Below are 24,082 nucleotides of genomic sequence, written 5' to 3' on the forward strand. Positions count from 1 at the left end.
GCCTGGCGTTAAAAGGCATTTCATGCTTTAAAGAATACTATAGGGAGTATTCACTGGCGGCCATATCCGTGTGCGCTGCTGCTGAGCGCGTGCTGACGGCGAGCTTCCGCAGTCCTTTTGGAGCGTGCATTGAGCACCATCAAGGTTGCCGAGCTCGTTCTGAGCATGCGCTCGGAACATCGCCCTCAAATCTGGCATCCACTGAATACTCCCTATAAAATGTTAATGAACGGAGTGCAATGAAATGTTCCGCAAATATGCCTTTAAAGGGGCACTCAAGTGGATTCTGAGATCGTCTATTTATTGTCATAACTCAATCTGCGGGCTCTAAGCATCCTAGAAATCCCAAAATTACATTCAAGGGCGGCCGATTTCCCTATTAAAAATCCAATCAAAGATCGCTGTTCTGCGCCTAGGCGCACGCCGTCAGGGGCGCTGTCGGACGGGAAGGCAGCAGGGAAGGGCGTGTGCCATCCAATCACGAGTGACGGCTTCCCGGCGGATTGATACTTCGAACCGGCGGAGTGATCTTCCGAATGTGCGCGTATTTGATGGATTCTCGTTGGGACTCATTTTGTTTACTTCAAGTCTTGCGTCGTGCGGAGATGGACCTGCCAAATCTAACACCGTTGGAGGTGGAAATTCTTCGGCGGACGGCAGATATCAGCTCAATCTCCTACGACGCCACTCCTACGCGCGACGCCGATGCCTCGAACGCGACGGACTCGGACGACAGTTCGCGATGCTCAATGTCGACACCGGAGGAAGACGACGAAACCGACGACGCAACCCAGCGGCTTGGGAACACCAACTGGTAGGTGATGAGCTGTTTATTATACCTCTCATATGTATAGCTGATGCTGGTTTTCTGTTTTAAGGTGCCAATGCAGTTGCTGCGTGCCGATGGAAACCGTCGCAGAGTGTGTCTGCTGCCGTGACTACCCGGCCGCCGTTCGCAAGCAGCAGGGCCGGCAGAGCTGCGTGACAAGCCACCCGGATTTCGAGGGGCTGTGCCTCGATCCGGGTGTGCTACAGCTGGCCTTGTTGAACATGCGCCACTATGGTGAAAGAAACATGGGGGCAACCTCGAACGAGTGAGTACAACTTTGTGTTACCGGTCGCGAAACTTGCTGTTCTGCCTCGGCCCCCGTTTTTCTTGCGTACGCATTGAAGCGGCGTGATAGCTTTGAATAGAAATCATCATTAGCGTTCAACTGCTTTTGAATGTTTTTCGCTTTGCGTGTCTGCTTTTTTCTTGTTTGCCGTGCGTTTTTGGTTCCATGCCCATGCCTCCCAAGCCGCGGGCCAAGGATAAGGACGGGTAGCTTTATGACAGCGTCTATTCTCCCGGCAGCTGGGAGAATAATTTTTCGAAATTCTACCGACGATCGCCTCCCATTGGTTGTCTGAAATCATACAACTGCCGGTAGAATGCTGATTTTCTTGTTCTTCCAACATCTCATGGAAACACGTTTCATGGACAACTTTTCCTGGACACGTATTGTCGACGCTGACGTTTCATCGACACTCGTTACGCGAATTGCACGCTGTAGGGACACTTCATCGCGCGTGTATCCCTCGGGCCAGTGTTAAACCCCCCCTCTTCGCCTCCGCCTTCCCTTGGCGACAGTCAATGGTCCAATGGGAGTCAACTGCCGGTTGAATTTCGGGGAAATTATTCTTCTGGCTGCCGGGAGAATAGATGTTACGTGGCTTTATAGACTGACATGGAGTCAGAGTTGGACTACTGTCTCTCGTCGGTTCTTGAGGCTGCTCAAGTAGTCAGACATTGCAAGGAAAACGTAGTCAACTATTCAAACGCAAAAAAATACAAGGGGAGTCACACAGACGCCGGCAACATCGCATTTTAATGGTTTGTTTATGGGCAAAGGCGAGCTTCTTTCCCACACTCCATTGCGCATGCGCGGCGCCGGTGGCGTCTGCTAGGGGCGCTCCAGTTTGTTTATAAACATGAGTTGGTGTATAGTTAGTTGTGCCGATCATTTGTTTGTTTGCAAATACATCACATGCACAGCGAAAGGAAACATAAAAGAGAACCATAATATATGATGGTTTTTCCGGGGAAACAATCACAAGAGAGGTGTAGATTTCAGAGTAGCGAATATTGCTTATTACATCTGATTAGTCTGGTCATTGCCTCAGGTGTATGGCTGGTGGGTGTTCCTTACATTCAATAAATGTGGACATCGTTTCAGGCGCTTCCGGTTCGCTGCCTATAGGCAGTGTGTGCTTTGGCTGTGGCGGAGACTTGGACAGAAGAACAGGCGACCACTGCCCTCCTGCATGGTCAAGGCAATTAGAGGTCACTTTGCCAGCGACACCTACTCCGGGTTTCGGTACCCCTCCCTTTAAAAAAATAAAAGCGCTAAACAATGCATTGCCCAGCAGTCGTTCTTCGCCCAAATGTAATGTTAGGCGTTAGAACCAGATGACAACTTATTTTTGTCCAGTTCAATGTCATTATCGATTTTCATGTTTCAGCGAGAACATTAAGAGTTTTCATTGGCTGCCATCTTCTTGGCGCCTTTGAGCACTTACTGCTATACTCCGTGTCACCTAACAACCGACTGCTGTGGATGCTACGAGCCGATCGATTCGGTGAACCTTGCTTTGAGAACGGGAAGTGGGAGCCTCGGGAAGAAGATCCTCTTCCTTATCGTTCTCGCGGCGAGATAAGCTGCGAGCCACGCGCTTTCCACGACGGAGCCGCGTCGCCGCGTGGGCACATCACTCCCGCGTAACAAGGCGAGGAGAAAACGTAGTTCGCTCTTTTTCAAACAATAATAGCTGTATTACGTCACCTACAGCCAAAGATTTGACGTTGTTGTCAAAATATAATGTGCATGTGCCTAAAAAGAGCAATAATAATAACTTTAGCAATCTTTTCGCAGTTCGCTATTTCTATTGGTCGAATTCTATGGAGGTGGTGGAGACACAGGATGGACCCCGCAAGAGGATATAGTGCCTGTGTATTTTTATTGCTGTGAGTTTACTAGGGCGCCTTGCCATTTAGAATTGGTCATTTTTATTGACTGAAGCCCAACAAACAATATGCTTCCAAAAACAAGCTTCTCCAAAAAGCACTTGAGTGCCCCTTTAAGTGGTGCATTTACATACTCGAACTTTATCCAACATTGGTTTCTTAATAAAAATTTAAGCCAATATAATTTATGTTTATAATGCAGATAAATACAAAGGTGTAAGCGAGCTGGACAAGAATGACGAAAATAATACCTGGAGAAGGGGAACAATAAGAGGGACAATGGAAAAACACAAATCTCCAAACACAGCTAAGTGACCCCTCCACTGGAAATGGAGAAGTCCCGGGTTCGATACCCGGACCAGGCGGGTATTTTCGGTCGCGCACCACTCACTTAGCTGTGTTTGGAGATTTGTGTTTGTTCTTTGTTCCTCTTGTACCTTCTCGAAAAATTATTTTCGTCGTAATTTATGTTACTTTATGCACAAAAAAAAAAGAACAACAAAAAGAAAAATATTTTACGTTTTGTTGTTACAGATAATATCGCCTTCCCCCGCCCCCTCCCCCCCCCCCCAAAAAAAAAAAATAAAATAAATAAATTTAGGGTTTTTTTTATGCAAAAACTAAATTACGCAGCGTCGAACGTTCATCTTCCGCCCGCATTTAGCCCCAGTTGTCCGAAAAAAATGCTGAAGTTTCTGACCCAACCGTTATCTTATTAAAAAGTTATAGGCAATTTTCTGAAAATTTCGATGGGAAAATGGCGGCCGACGGAACTCTCGAGTACATGGAGCCGAACGGCGACACTTTACAAATAAGGGGAAAAACGGATCCCATGTTTCCCCCTTTAAAAAAAAAAAAAATCACTTATAACTTGTGACTGGGATGGCGGTAGGTAGTTCTGTACTTTGGCATCCAATTCGAATCTCTCTTGGGCGGAGAATTAGTGTTCGGCGATGAACAGTTTATTTTTGCGCTAAAAGAAGAACTGTAAATTAATTTTTTCCGGGTGCATGTCGTAGTTTCGTGTGTTCATTCTAAAGAAGTTTAGGTTTTCACTTTCTAATGTGCCATTTGCAAGTGGCACCGAAAACCAGAGGGTTTGTTACAGTTTCCTCCACGTGCAAAGGAATAACTAAATTTTTATTTCACCAGATATCGTTCTTTTTTCTTCAATAATTCGCACATTATACATTTGCGTACGATAGCTTCGCCACTTAAAGACACCTTTGTGAAAAGTTTATTCGCACTCCCTTCATTGGCTTATCCATACGTATTTTTTTTATTACCGACTAGAGCTACACCCCGTACATCTCGATCATTCCTCCAAATTTTGCGGGCCGTGGACGCTTACCAGGCAGCCGAGCGCGTCTCCTGGAACCGCAAAGAGCCGTAGACGGCTAGGGAGCAGCAGTTTGGCTGCCCCTGCCATATACACACGCACTGCAACTCGGACGTACACAACGCGACTCATTTAGCGAGATCGGCGATTTTTTATATCTTAGCCAGACATGTCTTCAGGTAAGGACCGACGGCCAGTTCGCGCTTCCCACTTTTCCCTCGCTTCCTCCTCTCCCCCTTTCTACCCTGTCCACCGTTGCCTGCTTCCTCCTCCTTCATGGTGAGGACGATCTTCTGCCTTGCAGAATCTCGAGTCTGGTCGTCGGCCTTTAACAAACATACCATTTTACTGTTGAAGTTACTCTTCTGGATGATCACATTCGGTCACATTACTTGCATTACTAACCGCATTTTAATTGTGAGAGATAAAGAAAACCGTCAAATCCTTGTTCGTGCCACCCGCATCGCACTCTGTACGTTTATTGCGGAAACTTATCGCAGTTCCGGCTCAATACGGAAGCCAAAACGGAAGCTACTCAGTGACTGCGTCAACTTCAGCGATGAAAACCCTTTTATCCCTTCTTCTCCTGTCCTTACATCGTAAATTATCTCGTTTATACCTTGTTTAGAAAAATATATCATTCTTACACTTCACTAAAGAGTAACGTATTCGGTAGCCCCTCGTACATTTCTGTACGAGTGGATCAGTTTTAAAGCCTCCACACCCCATGGTCCAGCGTGAGCATACATCGACGCCTTCGTACCAAGAACGTAATCTGACTGGAAGTTGGAACCCACTTCAAGCCCCCCAGCTAAACATACCGCCAATTGAACTATTTAAAGAGGCGTTAACTAAACACATTTGATAGCATGTTAGACGAACTATTCTATGATGATTTTCTACGCCTTCCCCCTCTTTAATGCCCTATGGGCCTTGAAAGTATTGCAATAATTATATAAACAAAATAATGCGAATTGCAATTGTTTCACTACCCCTTACATAAGTCACGCTACGCACCGTAAGTTGGGTACATAAAATTAGCCATCAAAAGCTAATAGTAATAGATTTGTTATTTTCTGCAACCATTATCTACATTGAAGTGTAGTCAAAGGTTTGTGAAAAATTATTAAACTGTGGAGAAGCGGATTTATAAGTTCAGAAAAAGAAAAAAACTAAATGAGGGAATAAATACGGGGTGTTTTCTAATTGATACAATTTGAGAACAAAATAACAAGGAAAAAAATATTTATGCCAGATTGGTTTTGATTTTTACTAAATAATGAATGAGTGTCAGATATTACAATTAAATTACTTTTTGTGTGTGTGTGTGTGTTCAGGTTGTCCCAAGGGAGTAAAAGTGCTTTCTGAATTCCTCTTCGAAAAGGCTCAGTGTATAATGGAAAGAGGTTGAGTGTGCAGGTGAGCTGGTGAGAGTTAATCATGATGGTTAAATCCAGAGGCAGAATTGGCTACATAAATTCAACGAAATTTAATAATAAATTATGACGACCGACCACCATCCGACGACTATATTCCTCAGTAAAATAAGAAAGCTATCGAGACATGATGAGTGCTTAATAAAGGGCAGATTAGTCAACCAAGGACATCAATATTTCATTTCTTCTTTACTAAGTGAGAGGAAAATAACCCGATCTGATTGAGGAAGTCCTTGCACACAAAACGAACAGAACCAGGTATGCTGAAAATTAACTGAAATAGATCGAGTCACATAGTACTACATTTTCTTTGCGTGGAAGCAATTTTTTCAATGTGGAAGCTCTTTCCTTCAAAAGATAAATAAAAATAGTAATCTGTAATAGTTTCTACTACCCAACAAAATACTATCAGTCTGACTAAGTTAGTCAGCCTTAATGGACGTCTCGTGTTTCAGCTGTGGGTACAGTCAAATTTAGCAAGTACAGTCAACTGCTAGCACCACGCACCGCACAATGCTGGTCCAAATCGAAACGCGCAAGGGTGGGAATCGAACCCAGGATTTCTGGACTGCAGAGCGAGCCTTCGCTAAACGTGCTCGGAGTGTGATTAAAAGTCAAACGTTTGTAAGCAAGGGCCAATGCTGATAAAAATGAATCGATACTTTGACAATTTTAATACAAATATTAGGATCTATTTTTTTAAGTGCAGTTTTCTTTATCAGAGGAAGCTAGGCAATGCCGCATTTCTATTCGGAACAACCGACAAGTTCGGTCAAAATATATGAAACCACCCCATTTATGACAAGACATACAAAAATATTAAAGGGAAGTGGGATATGCATTCTAGAAATAAATAGCGCGAAGGTCAATTACAATCTGCAAAGCAAGCAAATTGTTGTGTGTATGTTTATACAGTCGGAAGTCAGTCTGCCTCAGTGAACGTCTGGTGTCTCAGCTGTACTGATGAGCAATTCAGCCAGTGCGGTACAAGCGCTAACATGGGTTCTTTAATTTAAACCACGCAGTAGTGATACACGATCACACGCCGGTGCGATGCTCATCCTGATCGAAACGGGCAGGGGGATCGAACCCAGGATCTTGGGTTCTGCAGTGCGAGCTTTCGCTCCACGTTTCGAGCTGGTGTGACGAGACGAGAAAGAGGTAGCGTTTTTCTCTCGTCTTTCTTTTCGGCATGAAAAAAATCCCAAAATGAAATTGCCTTGATGGGAAGAGGAAGTTACGTCGAAATAACTGAGAAATAACAATAAAGGAAGAAGAAGGCGTTACGTAAAAAAAAAAAAGCAGAATTAGCAGAACGTAAGGAAGAGGAAGTTGTTAACAGCAAACCAATAAAACAACCTCAAGTAGGAAAGTTAAGGTAATAAAGTTCTTTATCAGTTAATGCCACTGATGGTGCACTGCACACGAGTTCTCCTTTTCTTTTATGGTCATTGCCTCGTATAGTTCCCTTGATTTCTTCTCACGGAACCTTCGAAGGACCTTTGTCTTTGTAAGCATCGGTTTGCAGTGACAGTCTCTTACGTGCACTGCGAGATGCTCCGATGGTGTTGATTTGAGCGACGCAGCATGTTCACTTCACTGTGAACACACTGTGTTCACATAAAGTGTGGTTTACTGTTAAAAACTTTCTCTTCCTTACTTTGTGCTAATTCTGTTTTTTTTTTGTTTTTTTTTAAACGTAACGCCCTCCTCTTCCTTTATTGTCATTTCTCAGTTCTTTCAACGTAACTTCCTCTTCCCATCAAGGCAATTTTATTTTGAAAATTTTTTCATACCGAAAAGAAAGACGAAAGAGAAGCGGTACCTTTTTTTCGTCTTCTGTGTGATTATTAAAACGACAGTTGTGAGTTAGCGCTTGTTCCATCAGTTTTTACTTGACCTGCGCGCGATTTATTTCTAAAAAAGACAAGACATACATTGAAGGGATTCACGAATACTTCGATCAATTTTGCGCGCACACACGGCAGACATCCATGTGCCCAGGTACGGTTAAAATAACTGACGTATGGTAGCTTTAGTACGTCCTCTGGTGAGCATCAACAAAACTGCTGGTTTCGAGGGGCATCTCCAAGTGGTCAGATACAACACTAGATGGCGGCACGTGGTTGCGGAAGCCGAGAATTCAAAATTGACCTTCCGCTCATAGATGGCGACACCTCATGGATACCTCATGCATGGCTTCTGAACTTCTCAATATTTTTAATTCGCTGCGAGTATTGACAAAATTTGATGTTTAGATTCATGTGCACTTTGTCTGTAGATGTTATATTGTAAGCTTAACGTTTGCATAAGAAAACAAAACAATAAGGACTCGGTCGAGTTTCACAACCTTGACAAGAGAAAACGTAAGACGATTTTATTTCGCGCGGAATTTGACTCCAGAAATTGTACGTGCTGAAGGACTGGACGGTACGATGGCGCCAAACGAAGCGTATATGTCCATGCCGTTTTGTGTTTTTTTTTTTTTTTTGTTTCTTAGGATTTTCAAAGTGGAAGTCTTAAAGTAGTGGGCATTTTGTTTTGCAAAACAATATTTAGAAAGAAAATATTTTTTTTTGTATTTTGCGGCAGGAAATTAAACATCAAAATAAAATTTACTCAGTGCCAAATAGAATCATTTCAAGACAAAAAAAGGGTTTCGCGTACAATATCATTCAAATTGTTTGAATTCGTTAGGTGTTATATACATACATCTTATTGCCACTCGTTTTGTTTTTATTACCGTTTTTTTGCTCAACCGTCGTCCAGTGATTTCGATTATTTTCAGTTCGTTTTACTCTGTACTGAAGCGATATTCATTCGTTTATTGCAGTCGTTCATGTGTATGTTTATTGTATAAATTTTCTGCACGCTTGCAGTCAGCTGACCATTGTAGGGGTTTGCTGACTATTCAAGCTGCACACTGGAGCTTTTTTCCTCGAATGACCTTATTCCTTCAAATAAATTATTTATGATATTATTATCATCATCATCATCATCATCATCATCGTAAGGGTATATGATATAGAGCTGGAGTTTCTCAGCATCTAAAAAGTTTTGGATGTCCCAAGTTGTCAAGAAGATAAAGTACGTTAGCGGCTTTTGCGGACTCTAAGCACAAAATGCCTGGGACATTTGAATTATGAGACTAGGAAATGGTTGTGCTTAATCTCTCACAGCTGACTTCATGAGAGAGGTAAATGACCTCTAAAACGTGAACAAGTTTCATTAGCGCCTAACCTGTAGCCTCCGATATGCATGATCTTTCAAAGTTTCTCGGAAAGCCTAATCATGTTTTCGGCGCTCTAACCCAGATTCACAGAATTTTCTGACGTGGATCGATAGGCCTTCCAAGTCGATCATGACCAAGGTTGTAAAAGTTACTTCAAAAATGTACATAAGATACAGTTACTCATACGAAAAGGTACCTAGGTACCTTTTCGCTTAAAAATGTACCGCTTAAAAATGTACCTAGGTACAGGTACAGTTGCTTCAAAGATACTATATTTATTTATTTTCCACAAATTTGTCAGAATACATTGGAAGTAAAGCTTTTTATACAGGGGATACACACAAACACGAGTTCGATAAATGTGTTTTATTAGTGTCAATGCAAGAAATAAGGAAAACCGCATTGACATGAGCATTCCAGGACACGCTATCTATTTCACTTGAGTGCTTTATTTGACTTCAGAATCAGGACCTCCTCGAAGTGTTTATCTGACATATTCGATCGCAATTTAGTATCTATTATTTTTCCTACGCTAAAAAGCGCTCCACCGCCGCACTGCTTGGGAGCACAGTGCTGAATTTTAAGAACACGCTCTTCAGCAGCTGCATGTGCTTGAGACACTTCATACTTGTCATCGAGAAAGTTCGGTGTACTGTACAAATTCCTGCTCCCATGAAGCAGATGAGGACAATGTTTCGAAGTTAAAAAAGTGCTCGCAGTCTTCGTCCCCAACACTTTGTTGGCCTGACGCCGCTGTTTCCAAAGTTGATGTTTGCTTGAGTTCGTTCTTTAGATAATCTCAGGCCCGCTTCCGGTCCGCTTCGTTATTTATCCACGCTACCTTAAATTTTGGATGGCACACGGAAGACATTATCACATGTTTTTGTTCTTTCATATCTACAAACCTCTTATCAATAGCCGCGATTTAGCTATCGACCACCGGGCGGCAGTACCTCCAGTCCTCCGTCAGCAATGCGGACATGCGGAAAGGCCTCGCTAATCCACCGTTCGCTGAAATGAACAACGCCATTCGCTAAAGTGTCGTTCGTTGAAACATCATGGGCGTTCGCTCATGATGTTTCAACGTTCAAGTTCGTTCGCTAAAACGCCGTTCGATCAAGTCAGTGCCGCCCATGACGTACCCGACTCAACGTAATTCATGGCACATTGTTGTGTCCTAATATTTCAAGATTTATAGTTTCTACTATTTTGACGAATGGAATGGAAGAGTACCTGTCAAAAAGTAACTTACTTAGTTACAAGATACTGGAAAATTTGCTTAAGACACAGATACAGATACCGAGAAATTAAAGTACCTAGGTCTGTACCTCAAGTACAACAAAAATACCTAGATACCGATTTCCAGTTACTGGTACCTAGGTACTTTACAACCCTGACCACGACTGCGAAGGGCATGCTTCCGCAGACCAAAAACGCGTATTACGTACTACCTAATTCGTTGGTATACTACCAACCTACACAACATAATTATCCAAGCACCAAAGAGAATGCCGGGAACGTCGGTACACACGCTACGCGTTCTGTGGTCTGCAACTGTAACTGTTGAAGGAAATAAATATATATATACAACAAACGGCCCTTCGCACGCGCGTTCCACAAACGCTTTTTTTTTTTGGTTGTGTGCTTTGAACTTTTTCTATACGAAGAGCGAGTGCGTGCTGCCCGTGTACCTACGTTCCCCGAATTCTCTTTGAAGCTTGGGTAATTTAGCGAAAGGTCTAGTAATCAATTCGAATAATTACCGCGAACGTCCCACGAGACGGCTATGAGAGTGCAAGCAATATTTTTATGTAGCGCTAGAAAAAAATGTTTAAGCTGCTCCCAATCTCCGCGCTTTGCGTGAAAGCTCGCCTGGTCGATCAAAGGCCCGCCGCTTGGCAACGGCTGTACAAGTTCCCACGGCGCTCTGGCATGCCCTCCAAACATTTTAAGCTAATAGAAACCACCCAAAGGCACACCTGTAATGAGGGATGGCATGTTTACGATAGCACCTCGCCAAATGGCACACGCACGCAGACGCGCGCACACGCACACATACACATACCCATACACACAAACAAGCTCACGCATACACGGACAGGCACACGCACAAACACACACACAGATACACACACATAAACACACGCACATGCACATACGCACATACGCACGCATGTGGCCGCTTCTTCGTTTGGAGAGTCTCCAAGATGTGTGGAAGAAATTAACCTCCTTGCTTCCGTTAATGGCCCTCGTTAGGGGCCTAAGCGGACACGATACGGGAACACGCGAACCCGTTAAATGCCGGCGCGCCAGCGGAGAGCCTCGTTCAGGACGCTAAGCACCTCTGGGTGAGCGATGGGCACGGCAAGTATACATACGTAGGGCCTTTCATCGAACGAGTCGAGGGCGAGGAAACTGTCTATAAAGTAGGCTAGACACTAACCGAACGAGCCAAGCTGGAACACAGCAGTGTCTCGGGCGGTCGCCTGTTAAAGCGTCGACACGTGTTTATTGTCGAGACTGAAGGCTGGCTTACAAAGTCGCCTTTTTTTCCTTTCGAGCGGGTTACGTCCTCTTATAACCGCGTACATTGGCACCATCTATCGGCGAGCCCTGGAACACCTCCAAGCTATGTTGGTTAATGTTGAACGCAACAGTCTTTCCCCTTGGGCTTTAAATAATTTTGAGAATGTTATAAGCGAGTAAATCTCATCGATAGAGCGTAGCTTTTATCAACTCTCAGTGCTGCAAATCCTTGAGTCTAGTTATTCGCAGATGAGAAATGTAGTAGGAATATCCGGCCGATGGCGCCAGCTATTGTGCCAGTAAGCTAATCGGGTACAAGCGAATTTCACCCATTCAACCCAAAAGAACGCACAATATGAGAAACCGCTTTCACGAGCGACTGCTTAAATAGACAAAGGTGCATTTCGCTAAGTGTAAAGAGAAAAAAAAAGAGAACAGGCAAGGTGTACGCGTTGGCACGTTATGCCTGTCTGTTGTCGATGACTGTAGTCTCAAACTAATATTCAAGTGAGCTCGAACGTTATCTAGCGTAAAAATAAACCTAAAAGTGCTGTTTCTTGTTTTTTTACGCTGTTTTGTGATCCTGTTCACGCATCTTATAACATTTTCATATTAAATATTCGGGCCCAACCTAGCTTCTTAAGGTACTGTTGAGATATGATATATATATGTTTTTTATATCGCTAAGATTGTTTAAAACGTTTCATGTGTTTCTTTTCCTGTGGGAATCATCCGCTAAGTCTGAGGACAATTTCAGGAATCTCCAGCTGTATATGATTTGGGGAAGGAAACTTCCATTTAAGCTTAATATTTTTTCCCGTTATTCTACATGATTATATAACAGATGATTTCAGTGACACAAATGGTGATTTATTCTTGGAGAATATGTTGGGCAAGAAAGTCGCGCGTTCTGTTTGTTAAGCGGGATGGATTCTAGAGACCATACACATTATATCTTGAGCAAATATTTCTGCGAGAGAAGTGGGCTTTTACACTCAATCACTGGCAGAATGTATATTTGCGGTACCTGGTAAATCATAATTTCAGAGGCATACTTTTGTCCCAAAAGGACAACAAACCGTTTTGCTTTTGGTGCAAGCAAATAATGTCACGCTGTCTTGGAGATGCAGTTATACAATCAAGCATTTCCATTGCGACTGCTTTACTGGAAGGTTCACACAATATTTGGAGCTTGTTGAATAGAATGAGTCATGCATTTTTATTATTAGAATACTACTTTGAAATGTTTCTACTGTTCCGTTATGCGGAAGAGTAAACTGCGTTAAATTAAAACCATTCTATGGCACCAGACGAACAATTTACTAGCAACTGTCCACGAACCCATGGCTCCCTGAACGTGATTGCTTATGACCAACTTTGTAGATGCGTTTCTGATGCGTTTTAATTTTTAATTTGTCTTACATTGGGAGAATGTATACTGGGACGCCTCGAGTGTCGAGGGCACTATTTTATAGAGTCTAATCAATATTTTAACATTTCCACGCTTCACTGTTGAGGCGGTTTCAGACAAGATATGGAACTTAAGTATCGTTAGTAAAGTGTTTGTTCATTAAACAGCTTAAAGCCGTATTAAGAAGAGCTTATGCAGAATGTTCAACCAAGCGAATTTGAAGAGAGCAGAGCCAGAAGCCAGAACCCACCACACCTGACCAGGGTTGGCCCGGACAAATCTGTGACAATACCCTAAAGCGTACTCTAAACGGTGTGACAATACGTGGTAATTAGCAACCGAAAACTATTCTGAAGCTTCATTTGGGAGCTCATACAGATGCAAATTGACAGTGCACGTAGGCCCAGAGCAGGGTGCACTTACCGTCGAGACACGTTCCTCACCGGAGTGCCCGAAAGTGGGACTTTACCACTCTCGTCGTAATGCCAGTTACACTGTTTAAATCTGAATGGCCATGCATTTTTCTGACTTTCTTGTTGAGCTATTGATGTGTTTAACACTCGAAAGCTGGAACCAGTTACACATTTCGCGACTGTGAAGGTTTAAAACAGAGTGGCGCGTTTGAGATGACAGATCTGCTTTGTTTACAGCTGCCAAACATGTGATAGCGTTTTCCTCGTAATCATGTTTTGAGAGTTGGGCGCAGCTACGCGGTTTTTCGTTGCTCGGTTTCCCTTGAAAAAACCTGAAAAGATTTTTTTTAAACATTCTGGTTAGGAGGCACGTTTCAAAAGATGTTTACGCGAAAAAATATCTTTTTAGAGGAATATTTACAGCACGAGACGCGATTTAGTCGGAAGTCATCTCGCCTCCACTTGTCTATTTCGGCACACCGGGCGCTTGGAGGAGAAGTGGATCGGCTTGGCTATCACGTTGATGCGGAGAGAGTGTATGAGCCTGTCGTTGAGGTGAAAAGAGTGTATGACCATTCCGTGACGTCATGAACTTTGCGCGCAGAATTTAAAATAAATCTCGCGCCGTCAATACTGTTCAAAAAAACTTTTTTTTCGCGTAAAATTAATTTTTGGCAGGCGCGTCCACATTAGACTGCTTAAAAAAACATATTTTTCAGAGTTTCTTTAGTACTCCTGGGTTCCAAGAAGAAGACAGTTACATGTTCCTTTTGGAGATTGCACTTCAGAAATGTAATCTTTATGTTTATTTATTGACGCACATCAACAGCATTTACTAATTGATGCCCACATACAGCAACAGTATTACGCTTCTCACAGAGAGAGAGAGAGAGGATGTTTTTTACAACTCATATGGCGGGATTCTGTCTCGAAAACACGGACGCAGTGTGACTTGTGTTTTAAATGTCCCGAATAAATTAGTGTAGTTTGCATATGTAGCAAAAAATGACTAGCTCAAACATGTACGTAAATGGTGTGCGCTTTTGAGGGAATATTTGTTACCGAATAGAAACTACGTTTTTGATCCTCGCCTCGTCAAGCTGAGGTAATAATAATGCCTTTATTTTCCATCCGGGCGATGTGGGAGGTTGGTGAAAAAAAGCAGAATAAATCAGCTTGACGAGCTCCCTCCTCCCCAGAAATTATACAATGTAGAAAAAAAAAAAGGCAGACAGTACAGCACATCGCGCAGAAACGCTCTGTATGAATCATACCAAAAAGTGTTTTTATGAGGTTGGTTATAAACATTTTACAACCATAAAACTTCGATACTCATAACTTAATACTTGTGTTACAGAAGAAAAACTTCAAATCTTTTTTTGATGCAGATTCTAGTTGTATTTCGCAATTATTACAGAAATTCAGCAATTCTTTGAGTTGGCGTTGCATCATTTGCTCCACCATAACTCGTTTTGCACGCATAATGCTCCATATGTCAATGCTACGTGTGGGATATATGTGATTGTTCTTTTACATAAACAAGCTAAGAACATCCATGTTGTTTTTTGCTTCCTGTTTATAGGTTATACTTAAACGAAATGCACACATGTTATGAATGTTCATTATGCCATGTTTTCGAAAAAGCGGTGCAGAAGGATGATTTTACGGAACATTATCTATATTTCTTAGCATTTTCTTCTGCGGTAAATAGACTTTCTGCGAATTTTGGAGGGTCGTGTTTCCCCATACTAGATGACAGTAATTTATATGCGAATAAAATAATGTGTTTTGTACGAGAAGTTTAACTCTAGTAGGTAAAATTTGTCGATGAATGTAAGTTAAACCTATGATACTCGATAATCTCGATACGACGTAATTTGCATGTTCTTCCCCAGTCATGCGCTCCGTGAAGACTACGCCAAGCGTTTTGAAGGCGCTGACTAATTTTATTTTTGAATCAAACAAATTAATATCTTCATAAACGCGTATATTTTTTTTTGGGGGGGGGGGGGGGGCGGAATGTCCTATTCCGCCTCCCCCCCCCCCCCCCCCCCACAGTCTTCACGTAGTCCTCACGGAGCGCATGACATGGGAAGAACATGCAAATTACGTCGTATCGAGATTATCGAGAATCATAGGTTTAGCTTACACTCATCGCCAAATTTTACCTACTCGAGTTAAACTTCTCGTACAAAACACATTATTTTATTCGCATATAAATTACTGTCATCTAGTATGGGGCTTTAGTTTTACTCGTATTATTTTTAGCGTGTTATTCAGAGTTCATTGTTCCAATTTTACGAGGGTAGCATTTGCTCGGGAAATTAGTTCAGAGGGACATTTTTCGGAAAACAACAATGTAGTATGGTTTGCAAAAATAAATTTTGCGACGTTATCGATGTTTACTATATCGTTCAAGTATGTGTTAAATAAAAACTGACCCAGGATACTCCCTTGCGGTACACCTGATAAAATTGGTTTTAAATCGGAGGAGTGACCATCAAGTTGTACAAATTGCTTTCGACTACTTAGATACGATGTTAAGAGCGCTAAAGCATTTCCACGAAAACCATAAATTTCCAGCTTTTTTAATAGCAATTCATGATTCAAATAATCGAAGGCTTTTGTAAAATCTACAAAAACTGCAAGTGATAAGGTTTTGTTTTCAAAACAATTTAGGATGAATTCTTTCTGCTCTAAAAAGGTGAGTTCTGTTGACCGATGTTTCCTGAAACGAATTGTGCGTCATTCAATATAGAATGCTTATCGAAGAAATTAGACATTCCAGTTGAAATAATATTTTCCAGTCTCTTCGAAAAAACAGGCAATATTGATATAGGCCGATAGCTCCCCATATCGTTTTTGTTCCCTTTTTTATACAAGACGGTGACCTTTGCTACTTGCATTCGCATCTGTTTAGAAAAGAAGCCCGGAATTAGAAATAAAGACACTTATTATTTGCTCCTGTCATATAATTTAAAGCATCACTGTCAAAACTGTCTCTGTCGAGGTTGACAAAGAAGTTATTATATTCATTAGCTAAGCAGCTTTCACTCAATTCTTGATTGTTCAGACAAATTTTCGCGATTGATTTTGGTTTACAAGAGCGATTTTGTATTGTGGTCAATGTTCTCCACGTTGCATCTACCTTATTTGCGCACGTAAAAAAAAAATTGTCCCCAAAATAGTTTGCTTTTCTATTTCTAATCTATTTTTTTAATTTGTTGTGATATTGTTTGAACGTTTTAAGCAAGTCACGATCACGCGTTTTCAAGAGCTTTTCATATAATCTACATTTTACTTGAATTTTGTCCAGCAATTCTGGGGTAATCCAAGGTTTCCGGATTTTTTTTTGACAACCGGAGAAACCTATAGGCAAAACATTCGCTATACAATTTTTGAAACTTAGCTAAAAATATATTATAGGCACGATCTGCGTCTTTTTCTTGAAATATGTCACTCCACTCAAGAGATAGCACTTTTTGCCTGAAAGTGTTTAAGTTGTTCAATGAAATATCTTGAAAATACACTGACTCAGCTCCTTTCCCGTTCAACGTGTTTTTCCTTAAACAAAGATAGATACCATGATGGTCGCTTATGTCTGTACACTCTCAGAAAAAAATATGTATTATTACACCCCTTGTCCCATATAATGCACCCCAAAGCTTCAATTCGACGTACAGCACCCTATAATCGAACAGGCGGCCCCAAAGTTTACGAGGGGCTGGATAGCCGTGTGGTACAACTTATTAAGATAGCTGATGCACGTATTCTTTACTACAAAAAAGACTATCGGAGTTTTTTTGGCCGTACTGCAAAAGCTCAGTGTTTTCTTTCTTTGGTCGTTGATACGTACTTTAGCAATTTAATAAGTTATATCGGACTGTTATCAAGCCCCTCGTAAAATTTGGAGCCGTCTGTTCAACTATAGGGCGCTGTACGTCGAAATGAAGTTTTGGGGTGTATTATATGGGACAAAAGGGTGTAAGGTGATACCCTTTTTTTTAGAGTGTACTTAATACTCCTACCAACACATGAGACGTGTGTAGGTTAGTTATAAACAAATCAAACAAAGTGGAACATGTCGGAGTAATTCGGGTAGGTGAGGGGATCACGTTCATACACCCACATCGTTGTTCAAGCTGTTCCAGGTTTCTTTTTGCAGGGATGTCTGCGAGCATCTTAATATTAAAATCACCACCCATAATCAAGTTGTATTCATTTTGATTTGCAAAACTCAAAATTGACTCAAGAGAATAAAAAGAAGGTTCGAAGTTTCCCTTGTGGAGGCCGATACACAACAGCTACCACATCTCGATTTATGCATGAAAACAGCATATCATAATCTTGCTTTACACACGAGAAATTAGACAGTACTTCGCGCGAAGAATTATGTTTTACCATCAAGGAGACACCACCACCCCAACCGGAGGTTCGATGTGGTGGTGGTGTGTGGTAGTGGGGAAAGTGAATAAGCGTGTAGGTCAGGTGACGTTAATTTTCACGCTAAATTTATAGGAGAAACTAAATTGCCATACATGTCACGTGACATAAGGCCACGCGACGTTAATTTCCCGGCTAAGTTCGGCGGGGAAACTGGATTGCTGTGTAGGTCACGGGACTTCAATTTTGCCGCTAAATGTAGCGGAGAAACGGAATTGGTGGGAAGGTCTGTGACATCCCATAATGCAACACTGCGCGCGTTGGATTATGGGACTTCACAGGCCACGGCTTCACGAAATCCAGAGCAACTGCCCAAAGAACGTTTCACGTTAAAAAAGGCACAGTCTGAAAACTGAGCCAGATATTGCTATACGTGTCTATACATGGCTTGCACGTGACGCCATTCAAAGAGCGCTCCGATGACCACCAGAGAAGAGGGAGCTCCCCTCTTATCAAGATCCTCTTCTGTGCCTCCCAGATTTGCACAGACGTCGCTGTTCTCCTTCCAGAAGATCAACCCGTCACTCAAAGTTCTTACAAAAGCAGCTTCCCCCTCCTCCTCTTACATGGTAGTCAAAAGTATGCCGTCTGACGTCGGTGCAACCCATGTATTCGTCGGAAATCACAAAAGAACGAATCCGCTTTGTCGTCCAGAATTCTTACGTGGGTCGGGAAAACCAGGTCAGCAAATGCAGGTGAAGCAACTCGCTGGTTCGGCCAACTTTTTGCTGAAGTGAAACAAGCTATGTAAGCACATATTATTCTGGCGACTGCACCAACTGAATTGCTGTTCTGATCAGCGAACGCGCGTCTTTCTCGTTTTCTGTAGGGGCCGTCCCTTCACTTCTTCTTCAGCCGCTATAGATATTCTCCCACGAAAAAAAAGACAAGTTCGTTGAAAAAAAAAAACAAACGAGAAAAGGACAAAAATAAAGCTTCGAAGATAATATTAATATTGACGAAAATAATCTCTGGAGAAGAGGAACAAGAGGGACAAAGGACAAACACAAATCTCCCCCCGCCCCCCCCCCCCCAAAAAAAAAAGACTAATATTCACATTTGTCTAGTAATATTGTGTCACTGAGCACAAATAAACATATGTACAATATATTTCCATATTACCGGATGTGATGTTTTGATAACAATGCACGGGCAAGCTGCATTTTTCCGAACGCGAGGAGAGCCGACTTTCGGGTTTGGTACGTCAGTGTAACGTGGTTTCAGCCGATCTGTTGATACCGTTTCGTGGTGGCCGCCCATGTCAACGACAAAGTACCTCAACTTCCAGTCTATGATCTTGAACGGACCCTCGTAACGCTGTTGAAGTGTTTTTTGGTCAATCTATATGCACAAAAACATGAGTGCAGTCGTGAAGTTCGGTTCTTATAAAATGAGGTGTCCCGCCGAAGATCACTTGTCATTGTTAAACCCAAATACTTGAATTTGGACACTTTAGACAAATGTGTTTTCTCTCAATAGTAATTATGCACCACGTAAACGTTCTTGCGTGTAATTGACATGCTAACTTTTTTTTTCTGGTTTAACGACGTCTGCCAGCATTATAACCAATCGCCTATTTTCTGGAAGCAGCTATTTAGTTCAACATGATTATTGCCATTGTTCATATATGTGTAAAGAATACAGTGATCAGCAGAAGTCTTGCTTTTACCGTTATGTCTTGAAGAATGCCGTTATTAAACCCCCCCCCCAAAAAAAAAACAAAACAAAAAAAAACAAACAAACAAACAAACAAACAAACAAGTGATCGAGCACTTAGCACTGAGGCACACCTGAATCAACCTCTCAAAGCACTGAATCGTGTCAACCAACACTGACAACTTGTTTCCTACAAAACAAGAACATCCCAATTGACAGCAGAAGTTGTGAGCTTTTTTAGCAAAGGTTCGAGCTTTACAAGTAGTCTATTGTGGTTCACCTTATCAAATTCTTTATAAAAGACTACAAGGATTACATCGATTTTGGCCTCTCTTATCGAGAATTAAAGAGAAATCATGAATTATTTCAGATAATTAAGTGGTAGTAAATAGTCTCTATCGAAATTCACGTTGTTTGCTGTAAAGTAGAGTGTGACTTTCCGAAAAAAATTGTATAGGCTTCAAAACTTCATGCTCAATTAGCTCATAACATGTAGATACTAAGAATATATAGGTCTAGACTGTGCGACAAAACATGAACCTCCGGATAAAAAAAAGAATGGTAATTTTTTGCAATTTTACAATTGTTGGTAGCATATCCACTCGAAAGTTGATATGCTCCCAACAAAAACTCGAAACCTTTGAAAATTATAGCCAAATGCTTCAAACACCATTCGGTATAAAAATTAAAAAAAAAAAAAATGGTTCGAAAAATTTCTTGGATTAACAGGTTTTTTTTGTCGAAACATGAACACGTTTAGAAAAGTAGTAATTAAATTGTATTGAACCATGGTTAAAAGCGCTAAAAAAGACGTACACAAGATAGAAGTCTTCTAACTTGTGTACGTCTTTGTCTTCTATCTTGTGTACGTCTTTTTTTAGCGCTTTTAACCATGGTTCAATACAGTCAACACCAACTAGCCCAACAACAAGTTATTTTGTAGTTGTTAAAATAGCTTGAAAGTTCAGCATTACTTTTCAATGATTCTTCCTTCTGCTACCGCTTCGGTAACTGCCTCTTTAATCGAATTTAGTTGTCGCCAAAATTTGCGCGGTGAATATCTTGGGAAGTTTTGCATTTTTACGTTACAGAAAAAAAATTCGAGACTTTTATTTATATTTTCGAGCTCTTCACTCGATATCTGTATTTCTTTCTGCTATGACTCATCACATTTTGTATGAGCGGTTGGTCTACGTCCGGATAAACATCTGGTATGATGAATTATGTCGGTTGCAAACCAAAGAGTGTTTGTGTTTCTTTTCTTTATTTGCACCGGGAAAAATCTACTAGTGCACTCAAATATGGTTTCATTAAAAAAAAAAGAACGAACATAACTTTTATACTATAGTTAAATGGACTTCTGATATGGGCTCAAAATTATAATTCCACACGTCTAGTTGTTCAATATTTGATTCATCATGAGCTTTTTGAAAACTTTTATAGGATCTTGCCCTAATGTTTGGTAGTGGTGCCTTCAACGATAATGCAAGATGCACCGCGCTGTAATTCTAAATCTCTTGATGAACCTTGCAGCCATATACTACGTGACTTGAGAGGTTCGGGCTTATAAATATCAAGTGAAGTACTGATTGAGATTGTACTGATCGCGATTCACGATTGGGAGAAATTGTGTGAAAAGGCCATATCTAAAAGTTCTTCAGAGCCTAATATTTCCCTTTCCCCTGTTACTAATGGGGTCCAGTCTATTACACCGAGGTTGAAATCCCCCGTCATAATTGCTTTCTTGGAGCTTACTCTAAGACTGATAAACAAACTAAACTGAAACTGAAAAACAAAAAATCATTCAGCTCTTTAAAATATCTAGAAGGCGCTTGTGGAGGTCGATGCAAAACACCTACTATTCATTCATCATCGTCTATCTTGATCTTAAACTTGACATTTTCAATATCTGGAGCTCCATCTATTGCCGAGAAAATCAAGAAGTGCTTAATTATCAAGACTAGTCTCCCCCTCCTCTACCCTTTTTCTCTCTCCCTTCCAAAGAGATGATAACCAGACTATGACATCGTCAAACACAGTAAAATCTGGCTAATTTTCGGTGATGACCACTACACTGGGGTTATGTTCAAACAAAATATGTTCTAGTTACAGCGTTTTGTTGACAATGCTTCATGCATTCAGATTAATTAGTAAAAAGCTTTCAAAATGTTTTTGGCAGCATAGGGTCTTGTCAATATCCCTGCTCAAGGAGCAGAAATTTCAACCCTTTGATCCATTCCAACATCCCATCCGTACGTCACTCCATTAATCTTCATCTTATCGCACAATAAATACACCTTGTCTGCCTTCCTCTTGTTTTCATTCGCGCTCTCCCGTAGTTTCCCCCTGATCACTCGTGCATTCTTCGAAAGTCTTTATTAATAAGTCTCCGCGTTCCTTTCAATTATTTCGCGCTTCTAAACACGGCTTTTTTTATTATAATTTTCAAGGCGCGTAATTATCGGTCTTGGCTTACCACTAACCCTTCTTTTAAAACAACGAATTTTTTCGACGCATGTATCTTCAAGCCTCATTCTTGTTTTCAGAAGGCCTTGAATAACTTCCTTCATTAGGTTCTTTTCAAGTTGTTTCACATATTCTACTACTCCGTGAATTACTAAATTGTTTGGTGTACTCCTGTTTTCCAGATCATCAATCTTCTCTTCAAGCCTTAAGAAGTTCGCTTATAAACGCGCTAGTTTCCGTTGTGCATCACTAACAGTTGCAATGAGATAATTTATTTTAGAAGTGGATGCTTCAATAACACCCAACCTTTGATCAAAGCTTTTCTGGGTTTCAGCTATATTGGATATGCCAGCAGACATCTCTTTCTAGAATTCAAATATCTCCTCCAATGCGATCAGACCTGGATTCTCTTTGATGTCTCTGCCCCTTACCAAAAGAAGTGGATCCCAACAAAAATCAACAATGGTAACAATATTCAGTTTCACACGCCTTGGACAAGGTAACAGCAATAGGCAGCGATTGTCTGAGCGGTAAGAATAATCATTAAAAGTCTCACATACATGCATGTAAGACAAGAGTGATTTGTTAAACATGTCTCCTTCGCTGTCGCCTTGCCCATTGACGGAGTGTCCGTGCAGTCGCTCTTTTATAACCCTGAACGTTGACGTGCATGTGCCGCCAGCGCTGTTCATTTGCTGGTTAAACACGTGGTTCTCGTCTACTTTAGGATACAATGTTGCTGTTATTTGGATGACGAGCACTTTTTTGAGTGTGTGGTTTGGAAGGCTTTTCGTTCCAGCGTGAAGACGTGCGCGTCGTCCAAGCTTCTCAGCTGCTGAGAAGCTTGGGTGCAACAGGAGAAACCAAAACTGCATGTAAGAGGAGAGTGGTTTGTAAAACATGTCTTCTTTGCTGACGAGTTGCCCATTCTGAATTGAATTGTGTCGCCTTGCCCACTGTGCACTGACTTGTGTTGGCACGTGAAACTTTTTCGATCAGATCATGCCTGGAGGTTATAACCTCCAGGCATGTTTTCTAAAACTGTGCTTTCAGGTCTCTCCACATCACTCCACTGATCGATTGTCTCATTGACCCATTAAGGAGTTTTCGTATACCGTGTTTACCCCTCCGCTAAGCCCTCCGTAACGAAGAAGCCGCTACTGCGCCTGCGCGCCGATGTCCTTGACTGCAGAGCTTCAGGTATTGTAGCGGGTAGCAGAGAACGTTGAATTTCCCCGTCGGTTTCCCCACTAAATTTATCTGGGAAATTTAGTTGGGAAACTGAATTTGTGTTGAGGTCACGTGAAGTCAATTTTCCCACTAAATCTAGCGAGAAATTGAATTTGTGTGTAGGTCACATAAGACAAAGTCATGTGACGTCATTAGGGAGTTTTCGTAGACCGCGTTTGCCCCTCCGCTAAGCCCTCCGCAACGAAGAAGCTGGTGCTGCGACTGCGCGTCGATGGCCTTGACTGTAGAGTTCCGTGTATCGTAGCGGGTTGCGGAGAGCGTTGCGGGACGGCAAAAACGATCTACGAAAACTCCCTATTATCCCAGTTAAATTTAGCGGGGAAACTGAAATGATCTTGAATTAGCGTGCCGTCGATTTTCCCGCTAAGTCTAGCAGGGAAACTGAACTTGCGTAGGTCATGTGATCATGTAACGTGCCGTCAATTTTTAAGTTAGATTTAGTGGGAAAAATGATTTTGTGCATAGATCACATAGCATGAAGCCGTAGGACGTCATTTTCCTCCTGTAAATTTAGCGGGAAAATTCGCGGTTACGCTTTTTGAGGCTTCACTTCACCTCAAGACCTAGCCCATAAACGTTTCACGTAAAAATTCCACAGCTCGTTTGTTAACATGACGCCATTTGCATAAACAAAAGGTCATCAGAAGCCGAGCTGCGGAAACGAGGAAGGCAAAGCAAATGTATGCTTAATTTCGTTTCGTGATCTAGACTTTTTATCGCAAACATGGTTCTATACCAATTAAATGGTCATACAGGCTCTCAGAAACAGTATCAAAGGGCAGTACTCACATGTGAAAGGGGGATCGGTGGCCGAGTGGTCTAGCGCACACCAGCTCGGAGCACGTGGAGCGAAAGCTCGCGCTGCAGAACCCAGGGATCCTGGGTTCGAGCCCCACCCCTGCCCG

The sequence above is a fragment of the Ixodes scapularis genome, unplaced genomic scaffold (genome assembly GCF_016920785.2).
Source record: "Ixodes scapularis isolate PalLabHiFi unplaced genomic scaffold, ASM1692078v2 PGA_scaffold7__128_contigs__length_106722199, whole genome shotgun sequence".
NCBI classification, from domain to species: domain Eukaryota; kingdom Metazoa; phylum Arthropoda; class Arachnida; order Ixodida; family Ixodidae; genus Ixodes; species Ixodes scapularis.